Source organism: Oncorhynchus gorbuscha, unplaced genomic scaffold (assembly GCF_021184085.1).
Source record: "Oncorhynchus gorbuscha isolate QuinsamMale2020 ecotype Even-year unplaced genomic scaffold, OgorEven_v1.0 Un_scaffold_484, whole genome shotgun sequence".
Taxonomy (NCBI): domain Eukaryota; kingdom Metazoa; phylum Chordata; class Actinopteri; order Salmoniformes; family Salmonidae; genus Oncorhynchus; species Oncorhynchus gorbuscha.
In genome coordinates, this window is record NW_025745314.1 from 340,745 (window position 1) to 351,305 (window position 10,561).

Genomic DNA, 10,561 nt, shown 5'->3' on the forward strand with positions numbered 1-10,561 from the left:
CAGCGGGGAAAACCTAAACTCTGAGGCTTTTACAGTTGAGATGAAATACAACACTGCGGCCAGAGCAGAGCTGAGCATTAGCTGAAACTGGGCCAAGAGGACTTGAAGTCTGTTCTGTGCAACAACTGAAATATAATCGTGGCAATGACTGGAGTCAATGGACTTTACAGCTCTAAAAGGAATACCTGCTGTAGTCAAAAACACTTTATTAATGTAGTGGTCTACCGCCGTGGAGGTGCAGTTCACACCTGGTCAGTGACACCAAATCCCCTATATAGTGCACTACTTTTTTACCAGAGCCCTGTAGGCCACAGCTGTATGAAGTGCACTAGATAGGGAATAGGGTGCCATTTGGGACACACAAATGCCCACACTTGATATAACTTTAATAACCCTTGTCTTGGTAACAGTTGTCTTGGTAATAGTTGTCTTGGTAACACGTGTCTTGCTAACAGTTGTCTTGCTAACTGTTGTCTTGGTAACACTTGTCTTCGTAACACTTGTCTTCGTAACACTTGTCTTGCTAACAGTTGTCATGCTAAAAGTTGTCTTGCTAACAATTGTCTTGCTAAAAGTTGTCTTGCTAACAGTTGTCTTGCTAAATGTTGTCTTGCTAACACGCGTCTTGCTAACACTTGTCTTGCTAACACGCGTCTTGCTAACACGCGTCTTGCTAACACTTGTCTTGCTAACACTTGTCTTGGTAACACTTGTCTTGCTAAACGTTGTCTTGCTAACACTTGTCTTGCTAACACTTGTCTTGCTAACACTTGTCTTGCTAACACTTGTCTTGGTAACACTTGTCTTGCTAAACGTTGTCTTGCTAACACTTGTCTTGCTAACACTTGTCTTGGTAACACTTGTCTTGGTAACACTTGTCTTGCTAAACGTTGTCTTGCTAACACTTGTCTTGCTAACACTTGTCTTGGTAACACTTGTCTTGCTAACACTTGTCTTGCTAACACTTGTCTTGCTAACACTTGTCTTGGTAACACTTGTCTTGCTAACACTTGTCTTGCTAACACTTGTCTTGGTAACACTTGTCTTGCTAACACTTGTCTTGCTAACACTTGTCTTGCTAACACTTGTCTTGATAATACTTGTCTTGCTAACACTTGTCTTGCTAACAGCAGTCTTGCAAACACTTGTCTTGGTAACAGTTGCTTGCTAAACGTTGTCTTAATAACCCTTGTCTTGGTAACTGTTGCCTTGCTAACAGTGTGTGTAGAAGGAGGATGAAAGGATAGAAGAGGGTTGTTGAATGAAAAAACAAGACATTGAATTGACATTCTCAGGTGTATGGTGAGGTGGAACTTCATGTGTGGAATAATCAATCAATCAATCAAATGGTGTACCATCACCATGAATATATGGCTTCAATGGCTCTTACACCTTACAGCATGTGCAGAAGGGGGAAATGTATCTGGATAGAAGGGGGTTATTGAAGGAAAAAATCAGTTGGTGTCCTGTATTTAATAAATGTTAAAGTGATGTCCTTGTGTTGCTGGATGGGATTTAGCGTAGCACTTACAGACTGCACGCTGAAGTGGAACCTCATGTGTAGTCATGGAGACCAGTAAAGTTAGATCCCCGTCCCATAATCTATAGTTTCATACCGCATGTGTGTTACATGCCAATACAGTAACGTATACTATATTACAGTACTGTAGTTCAAGACGACAGAGATTCCACTTCATGTCTGAGAGGCGCAGCTGCAGTGAAATGAAGACGGCCCTCAATACTGCCATTATAAATGTCAGGAAACACATGCCTCATGACGACTATTCTATAGCAGATTAAAAAACAGGAGCGGAATGACCAGGGATCCTTGTTCAAGATGTTAATCATATATACAGCACTGTACTATCTCAAAGCTTGCTACTGTAGTTAGCTACTTGTAGTTCTTGCTAGGCTTGCTTCTGTAGTTAGCTACTTGTAGTTCTTGCTAGGCTTGCTTATATGGTTAGCTACTTGTAGTTCTTGCTAGGCTTGCTTATATGGTTAGCTACTTGTAGTTCTTGTAGCTTGCTTACATGTATTTCTTGCTTGCTTCTATAGTTAGCTACTTGTAGTTCTTGCTAGGCTTACTTCTGTAGTTAGCTAGTTCTTGTAGTTCTTGCTAGGCTTGCTTATATGGTTAGCTACTTGTAGTTCTTGCTTGCTTCTGAAGTTAGCTACTTGTAGTTCTTGCTTGCTTCTGTAGTTAGCTACATGTATTTCTTGCTTGCTTCTATAGTTAGCTACTTGTAGTTCTTGCTAGGCTTACTTCTGTAGTTAGCTACTTGTAGTTCTTGCTAGGCTTGCTTATATGGTTAGCTACTTGTAGTTCTTGCTAGGCTTGCTTATATAGTTAGCTACTTGTAGTTCTTGCTTGCTTCTGAAGTTAGCTACTTGTAGTTCTTGCTTGCTTCTGTAGTTAGCTACATGTATTTCTTGCTTGCTTCTATAGTTAGCTACTTGTAGTTCTTGCTAGGCTTACTTCTGTAGTTAGCTACTTGTAGTTCTATCTAGGCTTGCTACTGTAGTTAGTTCAGATCAAACCTTCTCTTGAACTGAACTTATAAGCAAACTCAATGAACAAAAGTCACTGAGGTTCTGAGGTTCGGAAACGTGATTAAGAGACAACTAGTAATGTGTCAAAAGGGTGTGTGTGTGTGTGTGGTTGTGTGTGTGTGTGAAGTGACGTCCCCCGTCCCCCCCTCCTCCCCTTAACCCTCTTGTAGTTTCCGGAACCCTATGTAGATGTACAGCCTTTCCCTGCGGCTGCAGTATTCTCCCTGGTGGGGGAATCATGTTGTCATTAAGTGTTACATCATTAAATGGAACACCCTACTCTTCTTCCTCTCCTGATTGGAATCAGCTGTAGTAGTTACCATACAGCACAGAGTCTTCCCTCATACAACTCCCTCTCTCTTTCTGGATGGGTTGAACCTCAGGAAGAGGAGGAGACTGTGTGTGATGTTGAACTTGGGCGGTGATGGCGTCTTGCCATCCTTGGCTCCTGGATACGTTCCTGATTCAGCTTGCTCTCTGACTCATCCATCACATCTCTCTGCCCCTCCCTCCTTCCTGTCTGGTCCGGTCAGTGATCCTCCACCACTACTACTTATTGTTGCTCTAGCTCCCTTACTTTCTGCTACTCACCTCCTCTTTATGCTTCCCTCGCTCCTAGCTTCCCTTCTTCCCTCCATCCCAGCTTCCCTCCTTCCCAGCTTTCCTCCCTCCCAGCTTCCCTCTTTCCCAACTTCATTCCCTCCCATCTTCCTTCCTTCACTCCCTCCCATCTTCCTTCCTTCCCTCTTTCCCAACTTCATTCCTTCCCTGCTTCCCTCCCATCTTCCTTCCTTCCCTCCCTCCCATCTTCCTTCCTTCCCTCTTTCCCAACTTCATTCCTTCCCTGCTTCCCATCTTCCTTCCTTCCCTCTTTCCCAACTTCATTCCTTCCCTGCTTCCCTCCCTCCCTCCCATCTTCCTTCCTTCCCTCCCTCCCATCTTCCTTCCTTCCCTGCCTCCCAGCTTTCCCGCTTCCCTGCCTACCTGCTTCCCAGCCTGCAGTGTTGAAGCATGGCTGGCAAGGCCCTGACTGGGAGCACTAATACGGAACAGGCGTGGAATGCTTCCTGTGTAAATACACTAACTAACTCATTAGTGGATAGTCCTACAGAACTCTTCCTCTGTAAATACACAAATCACCTCATTGGTGGATAGTCCTACAGAACTCTTCCTCTGTAAATACACAAACCACCTCATTGGTGGATAGTCCTACAGAACTCTTCCTCTGTAAATACACAAACCACCTCATTGGTGGATAGTCCTACAGAACTCTTCCTCTGTAAATACACAAACCACCTCATTGGTAGATATAACCCTCAGAGTTCTTGATTGCACACTGTATATAGTGTAGGTGGGATTAGATAGGAAGAGTACGCCTACTAGAAATGGGATAAATGGTAGTCTGAAATGCAGACATAAACAATGCATTAGTTTGTGTGTGTTGCCATCTCTCTGTGTAAGTTGTTGAGCAATGGCCCACACGTAGACACAGGCATGCTGAGTCATGACTTTCCTCATAGTAAGGATGAGTAAGTAACCTTGTCCGAGCCAGAACGGACAAACAACTTTCCTCACAGGCAGCGGGCTTATTGTGACAAAGTTATTGTTAAACTATAAATGTGTACTGGTCCGGTAGATCAGGGATTCCCCAACTTGGTCATGGAGCACCCCTTGGGTGCACATTTATATAATAATAATAATAATATAATATGCCATTTAGCAGACGCTTTTATCCAAAGCGACTTACAGTCATGTGTGCATACATTCTACGTATTTAGTTGTTCCCCCCTCAAGCACTACACATCTGAATCAAAGGGTTGATTATTTAAATCGGTTGTGTAGTGCTAAGGGAAAAACGCACCCGGGGGGGTGTGGTCATGTGGTCATGTGGTCATGTTCAACCATTTAATAACAATGTCATAACTGTGGCTGAGGAAGTAGATAAAAGCTGGGTATCTGACCTATGATGCCTGCCATCTGTCATAACAATGTTGACAATATAGTGACATATATTGAAAGGGAAGTCGGCCCACAGGTTTATGTCGTGGCTGTGTTAAACCGAGAATTCTTAGTTGCTACATTCATTTTTGGACGTATTAATGAATGAATTTTAAAAAACAGAGCCTGATTTGTTATTGTTTCAAGTGAGGATTCCAGCTTTAAGCATCTCCATATATGTTGAGTTGAGGACTCCCACCTCTCAACAGGAGTCTTCATGTGGTTATAATGAATGACAGCATGTACCCTTGCAGTCATGTGGTTTTGTTTTCACACAGTTCAAAGCATGTATTTGATCATTTGACCATTTACAGTCATATCCCACTGGGCACACACTGTTTGAAACAACATCGTTTCCACGTCATTTTAATTAAATTATGTTGAACCAACATGGAATTAAATTACGTCGAACTAACGTGGAATAGACGTTGAATTGACATCTGTGCCCAGTGGGATATTTTACTTTCAGAAATGAAAATAGTCTACTTTATACTGTAGGTGTACATCTTTGGAAAAAAAAATATAATCCCGACACAACAGATGAGATATGATTATCTCCATAAAGTATAAGCTTATCATAAATAACCTGCTATGGAATCAAGTCAACTCAACACCACGAGCTAAATAACCTGCTGTGGAATCAATACAACTCAAAACCACGAGCTAAATAAACTGCTGTGGAATCAATACAACTCAAAACCACGAGCTAAATAAACTGCTGTGGAATCAAGTCAACTCAACACCACGAGCTAAATAAACTGCTGTGGAATCAAGTCAACTCAACACCACGAGCTAAATAACCTGCTGTGGAATCAAGCTAAATAAACTCTGTGGAACTCAACTCAAACCACGAGCTAAATAAACTGCTGTGGAATCAAGTCAACTCAACACCACGAGCTAAATAAACTGCTGTGGAATCAAGTCAACTCAAAACCACGAGCTAAATAAACTGCTGTGGAATCAAGTCAACTCAACACCACGAGCTAAATAAACTGCTGTGGAATCAATACTGCAACTCAACTCAACACCACGAGCTAAATAAACTGCTGTGGAATCAATAGTCAACTCAAAACCACGAGCTAAATAAACTGCTGTGGAATCAATACAACTCAAAAACCTAAATAACTATGGAATCAAGCTAAATAAATAACCTGCTGTGGAATCAAGTCAACTCTAAATAACCTGCTGTGGAATCAAGTCAACTCAAACCACGAGCTAAATAACCTGCTATGGAAAATAAACTGCTAAATAACCTGTGGAATCAAGTCAACTCAAAACCACGAGCTAAATAAACTGCTGTGGAATCAAGCTAAATAACCTCTGTGGAATCAAGTCAACTCAAAACCACGAGCTCTGTGGAAACTCAAAAAATAAATAAACTGCTGTGGAATCAAGTCAACTCAAAACCACGAGCTAAATAAACTGCTGTGGAATCAATGCTGGGCTGCTATTTATGTGTTTCGAACCCCGCGCGCATCCACGCTGAGGGTCTATAAAACGCCTGAGCGGGAAAGGGAGGAAGTTCAAAGATTGTTGTGTCCTTGAATAAAGAGGGAACTTCACCCTAATTGGCTCCAGTACTACTGTGGCTGACCGTGTAAAACACCATATTTCACTGCGTCTGACCCGTGTATATGACAATAAATACAAAATAAATCAAATACTGTATCCATGGAAAAAACGACATTTCGAACCTACTGAACGTGCTCTGAAGGAAACCCAATAGCTGCCTTGTCATTGGCTCAAGCACCCCTGCGATTCGAATGACGTATGAGGCCGTGACGTCGACATATGTTTTATTCTAACGGTGCAATAAATGATTTGGGCAGTGATTATGTCCATCCTCGATGGAGTACCGTGTGAATCCAGTTTACGTTATGGTGTAGTTTTGTTTTATCCCCGTAGGCAGCAGGGAATAATAAAGAACTACCTTGTTTCGACTTTATAGTTCCACTATTTAATTTATCCATTCAGCATATTGGCTGAGATTAATGCAATACTACTGTCTATAAAAAATAAATAAAAAAGTCGTAACCAAACCACACATCAACATGTCTACAGGACTGTTCTGTATGGGGTATATCCTACCATATCCCAAACATATGCCATAGTACTTTAATATAACGACCACTAAATACTTTCCACACCCTGACAGATACAGCATCACGATTCATTGACGTGGATTAAACCATGACTTGGCAACGACCGGACAATCATGACATGTCAATGAACTTTAGTTGCCAAGTTTTATCCAAAGCTCCATTCATTGAATTCAAATGATTCTAAATGAAAATGTCAAACAAAATAAAAATGTATGTTCTCATAATGAAATAAAAACAGCTAGTTAGTTGATAACAAAGTTGTCAAAGTGAATAATATTGATGTGATGGGCATACCTTGGAGTAGCTGTGTGTGGCTGTGCCGTTTCTTTAAATGGATGCAGTCAGCATAGGCTCGGTTAGCAGCGTTCAACTTGGAGAAAACTTCTCAGCAACGTATCTTCTTGAGTCACCTTTGCAGAAACACTCATGAAGCTTCATAAAATGTCTCTTCATAAAGAAAAAAGTTTGTGCAATTTTCCAAGTCTCCTTGCTGTGAACGGTTAAAAACATGAATTCAAGTATTGTATTTTTTTTTTCTTCTTTTAACTTCTCTCTTTGCATACATTAATTATATAATGTATACATTTTAAATGTATACACATCATCTTGTTAGTCAACTTTGGCATAAGTGTAATATATACAACGAATAAAAGAAATAAACAAAATAAAGAAAAAAAGAAAAAACTGTCATTCAACAGTAGTCAATGTTGGTGAGAAGAGCTGTAGGTAATACAGGTTAAAGTCATGAACTGCCCAACCACGCTACTTTTACTACTTCTTCAGCGTCTAATTCCTTCCAGACGTCCTGGGTTTATGCTTCCTGCACGTAGCTCCTTACATTTCAAAAGACTCTTAACCAGGGAGAGTTTTTGGACTTGTTTTAATAAGGGGGGAAGGTTTGGGGATGAGGAGGAGCAACATATTGAGGAGAGAAGAGAAAAAAAAGTTGATGCCCACAAGTAAGTACCCCATTCAAACTTCTGAGACGTGGACCCGGGGATGGAGACGTGCCTTAGGCGAATTAACCTGAATGTTCTTGGGGGAATACATGCAGAGAGATTGCATTCGATTTTGAATACGTGCAATATGCTTTCGAAATCTGCAAATAGTTTCTTTACTACTTTGTATGGGGGTTTTCCATGACAATGTCAGAGTATAGCCTACAGGTAAAACACATAATCCTTTAGAAAAACAAAACAAAAAAACACTGCATTTAGTCGTTGTTATACTAGCTCGAAATAATAACTATTATTCTTGCAATATAACTTGCAATATTTTCCTGCTATCATTTCTGTGCCCGTAAAGACCGTAATTATCCATCTGGTATTTGTCTGCCATCCATCAGTAGGAGCGCAGTACAAGCATTGGCCAGCAGGGTGCGCCATATAATTCTAAACCCAGTACTAGAGCCCTTGCCATGGAATAGTCTACTGCGGAGTCATGTAATAAGATCTAAATATATGACTCTGGTCTACTGTAGATGCACAGTCATTGGACAAGGCACATTCCTCTACCCTGTGATGGAATTCAAATAGGTGTAAAAATGTCAATATCAGTCATTCTAAAAGCTAATCAAATGTCTAGCCACAGTATTTGCATTGTCCCCCCCCACCCTTTACCCTGCTGCTATTCTCAGTTTATTATCTATGCATAGTCACCATAACTCTACCTACATGTACATATTACCTCAATTACCTCGACTAACCGGAGCCCCCGCACATTGACTCCGTACCGGTACCCCCTGTCTATAGCCTCGCTATTGTTATTTTACTGCTGCTCTTTAATGATTTGTTACTTTTATTTCTTATTTTTTAATTATCTATTTTTTTTACCTAATATGTATTTTTCTTAAAACTGAAATGTTGGTTAAGGGCTTGTAAGTAAGCATTTCACCTGTTGTGATTAATTAGCTCATGTTTTCAACAGAGAAAAAGTGGTTTTCATCTACTGTCCCAAGAGCTTTGTATGTTATCATTATTGAATGTGACAGAAATTCCTAATTAAATGTCACTTGGCTGAAATTCCAAACATAATATATAAGATGAAAATAATATTGGTCGCTCACATTTCTTATTATTATAATCCCTGAGTTGAACACGAACAGATGGATCGAATGACATGTCATTGAAATACCCCACACAGCTGTGTGTGTTTATTTGTCCTGTATGAAACATATTCCTGCTCAAATGACTTTCTCTGCCAGGGAGGGACATTGTCATGGCCTGTTTGACAGGGGGCCAAATATGAGTACCCTTATTTCTCATGTCTATGTTGCCCAGCCACTATATTGATTTAAACAATGATACCCAATTACTTTTACCTTCCCCATGCACACGAATACACACACAAACACACACGAATACACACACAAACACACACGAATACACACACAAACACACACAAATACACACACAAACACACACAAATACACACACAAACACACACACAAACACACACACAATCGTTCCCCATCAGTGCTGCAGTCAGAACAACCACCTTGGATGGAGAGAGTCAGAGAGCGAGAGAGAGACAGAGAGACAGAGACACAGAGACACAGAGACACAGAGACACAGAGACCGAGAGAGACACAGAGACACAGAGACCGAGAGAGACACAGAGACAGAGAGAGACACAGAGACAGAGAGACACAGAGAAACAGAGACCGAGAGAGACACAGAGACACAGAGACACAGAGACCGAGAGAGACACAGAGACAGAGAGAGACACAGAGACAGAGAGACACAGAGAAACAGAGTCCGAGAGAGACAGAGAGAGAGAGACAGAGAGAGACACAGAGACACAGAGACCGAGAGAGACACAGAGACACAGAGACAGAGAGAGACACAGACACAGAGACCGAGAGAGACACAGAGACACAGAGACCGAGAGAGACACACAGAGAGAGAGAGACAGAGAGACAGAGAGAGAGACAGAGAGAGAGAGAGAGAGAGAGAGACAGAGAACATGAAGGGTTCTATGCTATTCCATCAGCCCAGAGAAGTGCTGAGGGCTGGGGAGTGATGAATTCAGGCCTTCACTGGTTTTCTTAGGATGCGTCCCAAATGGCACCCTATTCCCTATACAGTTCACTACTTTTGATCAGAGCCCTATGGGATTCCCTATGGGCTATGGTCAAAAGTAGTTCACTAAATAGGTAATAGGGTGTCATTTGGAACTCTAGCTCTCCCTGACTTTGATGAACAACAACCATATGTTTCCCAACTGAGGATGCCCAGAGCAGAAGCAATGGCAGCAGGCTAGGACACAAACCATGTATTGTTTTAAGGCCTAGTCAGTCTCGCCAACCAAGCACCAATCTAAACATCACGTTGGCTTCCTTGCTAGTGATAAAACAATTATGACATGCCATTAAATGTCTCTTTCCTTCCAAACAGTAGACTGTTGAGGTGTATAATTTTGGTACTGTTCCATTGGTTCATTTGGTTCCAAATTGGTTAAAGGTGAAAAAAAAGGCTTCTTGACAGCTTTTACCCCCAAGCCATACGACTCTTGAACAGTTCATCAAATGACTACCCGGACTATTTACATTGTCCCCAACCCCAACCCTCATTTTTACACTGCTGCTTCTCTCTGTTCATTATCCATGCGTAGTTACTTTACCTACATGTACATAATAAAGACAGGAAAGGGGGATACCTAGTCAGTTGTCCAACTGAATGTATTCAACTGTAATGTGTCTTTCATTTTGAATTTGTCAATCAAGTGCCTCTTAAGTATTTGAAAGTATATGACATTTTTTTGAAAATATCTAAACTGAATGTATTCAACTGTAATGTTGTCAGGCTTGACTCTTCTACTAGAAACAGTGGCACCTTTAGAGGAACGTTGCCTTTTAGTGTGTTGATTGTGTAAGACGTGAGACGGACTGTGAGAGGATGTTGTCATGG

General features: G+C 41.2%; 1 protein-coding gene across 1 annotated transcript in view; it reads right to left on the reverse strand.

Moving 5' to 3' along the window:
- The window catches only part of LOC124018338 (hyaluronan synthase 2-like), a 31,355-nt gene extending 23,868 nt beyond the window's left edge, over positions 1-7,487 (reverse strand). Inside the window, 1 exon segment of the mRNA XM_046333612.1 lies at positions 6,948-7,487. The gene's annotated coding sequence lies outside the window, so the exon portion shown is untranslated.
- Positions 7,488-10,561: the final 3,074 nt, after the last annotated feature.